The 9,886-nt window shown below is 37.9% G+C and overlaps 1 non-coding gene across 1 annotated transcript; it reads right to left on the reverse strand.

Annotated features, from left to right (window-relative positions):
• Nucleotides 1-8,465: 8,465 nt before the first annotated feature.
• LOC122216691 lies at nt 8,466-8,573 on the reverse strand. Its single transcript, XR_006201047.1, has one exon. It is a non-coding gene; the product is annotated as a U6 spliceosomal RNA (small nuclear RNA).
• Between the last annotated feature and the right edge of the window lie 1,313 nt (nt 8,574-9,886).

Consider the following 9,886-nt stretch of genomic DNA (forward strand, 5'->3'; position numbering starts at 1 on the left):
GGAAAAAGTTCCCTTAATGGAGAAAGGGAGACTAGCGAGTGACCAATTACCCCAGCCTTTCAGAGCACCCTACAAAGGGCTCGTTTCCTTTTCACCCCACCTAGAGATCAGCAAAGCTAAGATGTATACGCACAAAGAAGCAACCACAGTCCCCATGACCCGCTCTGCAGACAACTACAGTGGCTTTGCCACAGAAGAAATCAAAGGCTAACACAACCACCACAGACCTCCTGCACATTTTCCTTGTTTTTTTGTCCTACAGGTATTCACAGTCACAGACACTAACTTCCTCTTGGCTCCTTCCATCCCAGTCGCCCTTGCAGGAGCCACAGCCACACCAGGAGCCAGCCCTGGTTTCTGTGGCTGCACAAGGGCAAAACACTTGCCTAGATCCCTGTCTCTGTCCCCCACCATCACGTGTGCATTTGTTTCTGCACCTGCACACTGATGACCTGATGCCCATCAGAGGCCTGCACTGCAGTACATCTATGGGGAGACTGTGCAGGCATAAGGTTTCACATTCACATCCAGGGCCTCTGCAACTCTTTGTGAGTCTGAACCTGACCCTTTCCCTGTCACTGACGGGGCCCATTTGATCTAGCTCATCCAGCTGTGCACCTGCGTGACCTCGGCCTGATTCCTGACACCAGTTTCCACTGCTGTGCACCTGAAGGAAGACCCATCACCCACAATAAAGCATGCCAACAGCCAGGGTCCTTACAGCAGCCAGTATACCCACGTTTGGCCTTAGCCATTGCCTTTGGGACTGGTCTCCACCACTACATGTGTATCTACAACCAGTTCCTGCCACTAAACAGACACCTACAACTGGTCCCTGCACCTGAGTGTATGCCACTGACTCTAGTCACCGCCACTGCCTGCCCTACTGCCTTGTCAATAAGGACCGTAATAGCTCTTGAGACTGCTATAGATCCCCATAGAACTAGCCCAGGACCACACAGTTGTCCATGTTGTGGACCCCAGAAGCCTGAGATGAAGAGATATCAGGATCCTTTTTCTCCAGGACTTGGAGTCACCACACTCCCCCCACACTTAGTGCCCTCCACCACTAGACTCAGAAACAGCACATTCCAGAACACCCCCACTTGCAGATGAAGGGCTTTTCTTACTGAAGTCAGTTTATAAAGTCTAGAAGAAGTGACTTTTTCAAATGTGCAGACACCTATACAAGGCTACAGGGGTCTTCCCTGAAGAATCAGGGAAACATGGCAGCATAAAAGGAACATAGGAGGCTTCCAGTGACCGCCCTGAAAGAAATAGAAATACATAAATTGCTCAAGAAAGAATTCAAAATAATTGTTTTAAACATGATCAGACAACTGATAACATAGATAAGTAACTTAAAGAAATCAGAAAAACAATACAAGAAAAAAACTAAGAAGTTCAACACAAAGATAGAAAACATAAAAAAGAACTAAACAGAATTTGGGGAGTTGAAAAATACAATGACTGAACTGAATAGTTTAAGACAGAGCTTTGCCAGTAGACTTGACTAGGCAGAAGAAAGAATCAATCAGCTTGAAAACAGAGCAACTGAAATTGTTCAATAAGAAGAGAAAAAAAAAAATGATGCAAGCCGATGGACATGGGACCATTAAGAGAAACAAACTTCACCACTGGAGTTCCAAAAGTAGAAGAGAGGGGAAAAAGGGGCAGAAAGCTTATTTAAAGAAATGATGGCTGAGAACTTCCTGTACCCTGGAAAAAATTTTGACAACCAAGTGCATGAAGCTAATAGGTCACCCTAAAATTTCAATACAAAACAGTTTTCTCTGAGACACATTTTCAAAAATGTTTTATTTATTATTTTTGAGAGAGAGACAGACACCAAATGTGAGCAGGGGAAGGGTAGAGAGAGAGGAAGACACAGAATCCCAAGCAGACTTCAGGCTCTAAGTTGTCAGCACAGAGCCCAATACAGAGCTCGAAATCATGAACTGTGAGATCACGACCTGAGTCAAAGTCAGACACTTAATGGACTGAGCCACCCAGGCACCCCTCTTCTGGGAAACATTATAATAAAACTCTCTAAAATCAAAGACACAGGGAGAATTTTAAAAGTAGCAAGAGAAAAAAATTCTCATAAAAGGGAATCTTCCCAAGGCTATCAGCAGATTTCTCACCTGAAATCTTTTGGTCAGGTGAAACTTTTCAGGGTAGGAGACAATGGGATAATATATTCAAAGTGCTGGAAGAAATACATTGCAAACCAATATTTTATCCATCAAAGTTGTCCTTCAAAAATGAAAGCAAGATAAAGACTGTCCCTAACAAACAAAAGCTGAGGGAGTTCATCACATTTAGACCTGCCTTACAAGAAACGCTACACAGAATTTTTGGAACTGAAGGGAAGAACACTAATTAGTAACATGAAAATAAATATATAGAACTATTCAACACCATGGTAAAGTAGATTATATATGCAGATTCATAATATTCTAGTACTGTAATGTGGTAATGTGTTAACCACTTAACTCTAATAAAAATCATAAAAGTTAAAAGTAGTTAAAATAGCTATAGCTACAAGAATTTGTTAATACATACACAATATAAAAAGATGTAAATTGTGACACTGAAAATATAAAATGTCAGGGAGGAGTAAAAAAGTAGAGATTTTGCATCTGATTGAAGTTAAGCTATTATCATCTTAAAAAATGTGATATCTATAAAATGTTTCAAGGAAACCTCCAGATAACCGCAAAATAAAAATCTATAGTACTTGCACAAAAGAAAAAGAGAAGAGAATCAGTATATTACTACAGAAAATCATTATTCAAAAAGGAAAACAGTGAGAAAGGGGGAAAAAAAGAAAAGAAACTCTAAAACAGCCACAAAATGATTAACAAGATGGCAAGAGTAAGACCTCACCTATCAATCAGTTTGAATATAAATGGATTAAATTCTCCAATATAAAATGTAGAATGGCTTAATGGATTAAACACACACACACACACACACACACACGCACACGCGCGCGCACACACACACACACACACACACACACAAGACCAACTATATGCAGCCCACAAGAGACTCACATCAGGACATCCATATGGTCAAAGTGAAGAGATGGAAAGAGATACTCCATGCAAATAGAAACCAAAATAGAACTGAAGTAGCCATACCTCTATCAGACAAAACAGACTTTAGGTCAAGTGTGTAATATGAGACAAAGAATGTTGTCATATAATGTTAAAGGTGTCAATTCATCAAGAAGATATAATAATTATAAATATTTATGTACCTAAGATCAGAACACTTAAATATATTAAGCATATTATAACAGATCCAAAGGGAGTAATAGACAATACAATAATAGCAGAGGACTTAAATACCCAGGTCACTTTCAACACCCAGACAGAAAATCAGTAAGGAAACATTGGACTTGAAGTACACTTTAGGCAAAATAAAACACACCAGCAAATAGTGGCAGAATACATCTTTCTTTCAAGCACACATGGGACATTCTCCAAGATATATCATATGTTATGTCACAAAACAACTCTTGGCAAATTTTTAAAAACTGAAAGCATACAAGTATTTTTGTGACCATAATGTTGTGAAATAAGAAAGTAATAACAGAAGAGAAACTAAAAAATTTACAAACATGCTAAAAGTAAACAACACCCAAATAACATCAATGGTTCAAAGGTAAAAGCAAAATGGAAATCAAAACATATATTGAAACAAATGAGAACGTAAACATACCGTAACTAAATTATGGGATGCAGCTAAAGCAGTGCTAAGAGAGAAATTTATAGGTTACACGCCTACGTTAAAAAAAAAAGAAACTCACATAACTTTATAGTTCAATAGAAGAAAAAGAAATGAAGCCCAAAGTTAACAGAAGGAAGGAAGTAATAAATGTGAGACAAAAAATAAATGAAATTTAGAATAAAAAAGTAGAAAATATCAAAAAGCTAAAGTTGGGTTTTTTAAAGCAAAAAAAAAATTGAAAAACTAGCTAAATTTACCAAGAGAAAAGAGAAACCTAAAATAAATACAATTATAAATGAAAGAGGATTCATTACAACTGATACCACTGAAAAGCAAAGAATCATAAGACTCCCAAAAGGATTAATATGACATCAAATTGGACAACCTGAAAGAAATGAAAACCTCCCAGAAATTATATGACCTGCCATGTCTGAATCATGAAGAAATAGAAAATTTGAGCAGATCGATAACAAGAGATTGAATCAGTAATCCAAACCTCCCAAAATAACCCTCCCCAAACCAGAAGCTTCACAGGTGAACTCTCCCAAACATTTAAAGAAGAATTAATGCCAAGCCTTCACAAACTCTTCTGAAATTTGAAGAAGAGGGAGTACTCCCAAATTTATTTTATGAGGCCAGCATTATCCTCGTACCAAAGCCAGGTAAGGATAATACAAAACAAGCAAACAACAACACAAACTATAAACCATTAGACTTGATGAATATAGATGCAAAAAATCTCAACAAAATAAAGCAAAGCAAATTTAACAACAAATTAAAAGAATCATACACCATTATCAAGTCTCCCTGGGAAGCAAAAATGGTTAAAAATATGCAAATAAGTGTGATAGACTACATTAATAGTACAGTTTGTCTTTCAAGACAAAAATCACATGACCATCAGGAGATGCAGAAAAAGCATCTGACAAAATTCAACACCCTTCATACGTTGAAAACTGTCAACAAATTGGGTTTAGAAGCAGCATAACAAAAGCCTTCTATGGCAAACCCATAGTTAACCACATCCTCAATGGTGAAGGGTTGAAAGCTTTTCCTCTAAGATTGGAGACAAGATAAGGGTGCCCATTCTTTTGTTTTTTTAAGTTTATTTATTTGGGGATGGGGACAGAGGGAGAGAGAGAAAGAGAGAGCCCCAAGCAGGCTCCATGCTGTCAGAGCAAGCCCGACATGGGGCTTGAACTCACAATCCATGAGATTATGGAGATTATTTGACCTGAGCCCAAATCAAGAGTTGGATGTTTAACCAACTGAGCCACCCAGGCACCTGAAGGGTGTCCATTGTCACCACTCCTTTTCAACATAGTATTGGAAGTCCTAGCCAGGCAATAAGGTAAGAAAAAGAAATAAAAGGCATTCAAATCAGAAAGGAAGAAGTAAAATAATTTCTGTTTGCTGATAATTTAATCTTGCATATAGAAAATCCTAAAGACTCAACCAAAAAACTGTTGGAACTAATCAATGAATTCAATAGTTTCACAATACAAAACCAACATATAATACTAGTTGGATTTCTACATGCCAACAGCGAGCTATCTGAAAAAGAAAGAAATAAACTAATCTTATTTATAATAGCCGCCAAAATAATAAATTACAGGAATAAATTTAACCAAGGGCATGAAAGATCTATATACAGAAAACTATAAGATACTGATGAAAAAGACTAAAGACACAAATAAATGGAAGATAATTTGTATTTATTGATTATGAGCGTTAATATTGTTAAAATGTCCATACTATCCAACACCACTTACAGAGTCAATGCAACCCCCATCAAAATCTCAATGGCATTTTTCATAGAAAGAGAAAAAAAAATCCTAAAATTCACACGGAATCACAAGAGACCCCAAATATCCAAAGCAATCTTGAGGAAGAACAAAGTTGGAGACACAGATCAAGGAAACAGAATCAAGAGCCCAGAAATAAATTCTAGTATATATAGTCAACTAATATTTGAGAACAGAACCAAGAATACTCAATAGTATATTGATACACCTTTGTGTAAGGATTGTCTATTCAATAAATGGTGCTGGGAAAACTGGATATCCACGTGCAAAAGAATGGTATTTGCTCTTTTACACCATTAGCAAAAATTAACTGGAAATGCATTAAGGACTTAAGCACAGGCACGAAATTGTAAAATTCCTAGAAGAAAACACAGGAAACACACTCCTTGATGTCAGTCATGTCCATGGGTTTTTGGAAATGACACCAAAAGCACAGGCAACAAAAGCAAAAATTTGAAAGTGGACCTATATCAAAATAAAAAGCCACTACACAGCCCCATAAATAATGAACAAATTGAAAAGCGTATGAAACGGCAAAAGGTATTTGCAAACCATATATCTGATAAAGGGTTAATACCCAAAACATGTAAGGAACTCATATAGTTCAATGGCAAAACCAGAAAGCCCAGTTAAAAACTGGGAAGAGAAGTTAAATACACATTTTTCCAAAGACATACTAATGCCTGATAAGTATATGAAAAGGTACTTAACATCACTAAATCATGAGGAAAAAGCAAATCAAAACAAGGTATTACTTCATATCTGTTAGAATGGCTATTATCAAAAAGACAAGAAATGACAAATATTGGAGAGTATGTGGAGAAACGTGAACCGTTGTGTACCATTGGTGGGAATGTAAATTCATGCAGCCACTATGGAAAATAGTATAAGGATTTCTTTAAAAATTCAAAACAGAACTACCGTATGATTCAGCAATCTCACTTCTAAGTATGCATAGAGAAAAATGAAATCACCATATCAAAGAAATGTCTGTACTCTCATGTTCATTGTGGCATTATTTACAATAGCCAAGACATGGAAAAAACCTAACTATCCATCAATGGATGAATATATAAAGCAGATGTGGTGTGTGTGTGTGTGTGTGTGTGTGTGTGTACACAATGATACATATATACATAATGGAGTAATATTCGGCCATAAAAAAGAAGAAAATGCTGTCGTTTGTGACAGCATGGATGGACCCTGAGGACATTATGCTAAGTGAAATAAGACAGAGAAAGACAAATACTGTATGATTTCACTTACATACAGAATATAAAAACATCAAACTCATAGAAGCAGAGAGCAGAATGGTTGTTGCCAGGGGCAGAGGGGTGGGGAAAATAGGCAGATATTGGTCAAAAGGTACAAACATCCAGGTAGAAGATACGTTCTAGGGACCTAATGTACAAGGTAGTGACTATAATTAACCATACTGTACCGTATACTTAAAGGTGGCTATGAGAATAGAGCTCTCATGTTCTCCCATTACAACAAAGTTTGTAATTAGATGGGGTGAAGGATGTGCTAAGAGACCTAATTATAATAGCGTGTCATAATATACTCGTATCAAATCATCACATGGTGCACCTTAAACTTACATAACGTTTTATGTCAATTATTTTTCAATAGACCTGGGGGTGGAGAAAGATGGCTAGAAAGAGCTTGTGTAGGCAAGTAGTGTTCATTTTAAATGTTCTGACAAAGAAATATCTAAGCAAAGACCTGAAAGGAGTGAGGGATTAAGCCATGCAGATATTTGAGGCAAGAAGTTTCCAGGCAGACATAAAATTAAGTGTAAAGCAAAATCTGGACAAGAGAAGGCAAGTGCGATGCTTAGGTTGTAAAGTGGGAGCGAGCCACTGACTTCCAGCTCATGCAAATAGCACTTGATCCTGGAGAGGCCCTGGAGGCAAGCTGTATCTGGCAAATTTCTGGAAGAGTAAGGTGTTGAGTCAGCCTGGAGCAAAGGAACCAGTATGGAGAGCAGCTGGTGAGTTCAGAGGCGTAAGGAGGCCACCTTAGGCCTCCCAGGCATTGTAGGGAGATTGGCTTTGATCTGAGTGAAATGAGCTATTGTAAGGTTTTAAGCTGAGGAGTGCTGTAATACAGGTTAAAAAAGAAAAGAGGAATAAAAACCAAGAAAGAATGAAATAAAACCGCCCTTCTGTTGAAAAAAATAAATAAAACTGCCCTAACAGCAGATGGTATAGTTACCATAGAAAACCTAACAAAGTCAACAGAAAGCGTGTTGGAAAAATCAGAGATGGGCATGGTTGTTGGATTTGAAGTCAGCAATGAAACCAATAGTGTTCCTTTATGACAGAAGTACCAAAGACAAAATATTACAGAAACGAATATCTGATGTATAAGAACAAATGAGTAATATGTACATTGTCCAGGCACTAACTGAACAAAAATAGCCATGGTCTTTACGGATAAAATTTGAAAACTTTATTAAGACAAAAAGAAAGATTGGAATAAACTGAGATGCATCTTATGTACAGGATTTAATATTTAAAGATATCCATTGTAACCCAAAATTCAATGAATTTAATGCGAAAAAGACAGTATTTCCTTTTGGGGCAAACTTCAGATAGGCTCATTGCCCATCATGAACGATTTGAGGGGCGCCTAGGTGGCTCAGTCGGTGGAGCATCAGACTCCCGGTTTCACTCAGGTCGTGATCTCATGGTTTGTAAGTTCGAGCCCCGTGCTGGGCTCCACACTGACAGCACGAAGCCTGCTTGGGATTCTCTCTCTGTTTTTTTGTCTATCTGTCTCTCTCTCTGCTCCTCCCCCGCTCACACATGCTCACTCTCTCTCTCAAAATAAATAAACTTAAAAAAAAAAAAAAAAAGATTTGAGTCCCTTAAGCTTGGGTTTCCTCTCTCTCTCTCTTTGTTTTTTTTTTTTTTTTTTTTAAATATGGAACGCTTCACGAATTTGTGCGTCATCCTTGCACATGGGGCTACGCTAATCTTCTCTGTATGGGTCCAATTTTAGTATATGCACTGCCAAAGCGAGCGCGGGTTTCCTCTCCTATAACACAATTCGTGTTCAGGCATCCCCTGCCCTGTGGGAATGGGGCTTGGAGAGCCTACACAAAAATGACGACAGTCTGGCTACTTCTATCAGCTATAACAAACGAGATCTCCTCTGTCTCTGTCTTGTAGTTTCACGTTCTCCGTCAGTAGAACGGAAACTAACTTGTTAACTTGCAAGTCGGTTACCCATATGGGAGAAAGTGAAATTGGATTCCCACCTGAAACCACACATCAAAATCGATTTCAGGTTGATTAAAGGCTTAGAAGCAAAAGCCAAATAATTAAAACTTTAAGATGACATTTTAGGAGAATCTTTATGACCTCAATACAAAGAGGAATTCATGCCGTAAGAAGTGGGAATTGTAATAAAAATTGATAAATTTAAATCTTTTAATACTGCAAATTTCTATTTATAAAAAAGGCCACGATCGTGGTGAAAAGATAAGCCATTAAACGGGAGAAGATATTGCTAATCCATATAACTGACAAGGGAGTAGTATTCAGAAAAAGTAAAGAACTCCTAATGTTATCAAAAAGAGAAAAACAAATCGACTTTTTAAATTAAGACAAATGCCGTGGAAGGACATTTCACTGAAGATATATAAAAAGGCTCTTAAATACATGGAAAGAGGCTCAATCTTATTTGGAATCATGGAAATACAAATTTTAACTACAATAAGATACATTTTCCCACCCACTGAATTGTCAAATATTTTCTTAAAAACTCAGTTTATATCCAGGGAGCCTGGGTGGCTCAGTCAGTTAAGCATCCAACTTCGGCTCAGGTCACGATCTTGTGGTCATGATCTTGTGGTTCGTGAGTTCAAGACTTGTGTCAGGCTCTGTGCTGACAGCTCAGAGCCTGGAGCCTGCTTTGGATTCTGTGTCTCCCTCTCTCTGCTCGTCCCCAGCTCACACTCTGTCTCTCTCTCTCTCTCAAAAATACATAAACATTTAAACAAATTTTTTTAAGTCAGTTTATATCCGACATGGAGTAGGATGTGAAATATCAGAAACTTCACTACTGGTAAGAGGGTAAACTGATACACCTTTTGGCAAAATGTTTGGCATTACCATTTAAAGCTGAACATGAGCGTACCTTTCAATCCCCAAGTCCAATCCTACCTGGTTGCACAAGTGAACCAAATGATGCTTTTGAAAGTGTCCATAGCAACATTGTTCATAATGATAAATCTTTGAAGGGTACCTGGGTGGCTCAGTCGGTGGAGCATCTGGCTCTTGTTTATTGGCTTGGGTCATGATCCCAAGGTCATGGGATTGAGCCTTGTGTTGGGG

Source organism: Panthera leo, chromosome A3 (assembly GCF_018350215.1).
Source record: "Panthera leo isolate Ple1 chromosome A3, P.leo_Ple1_pat1.1, whole genome shotgun sequence".
NCBI classification, from domain to species: Eukaryota; Metazoa; Chordata; class Mammalia; order Carnivora; family Felidae; genus Panthera; species Panthera leo.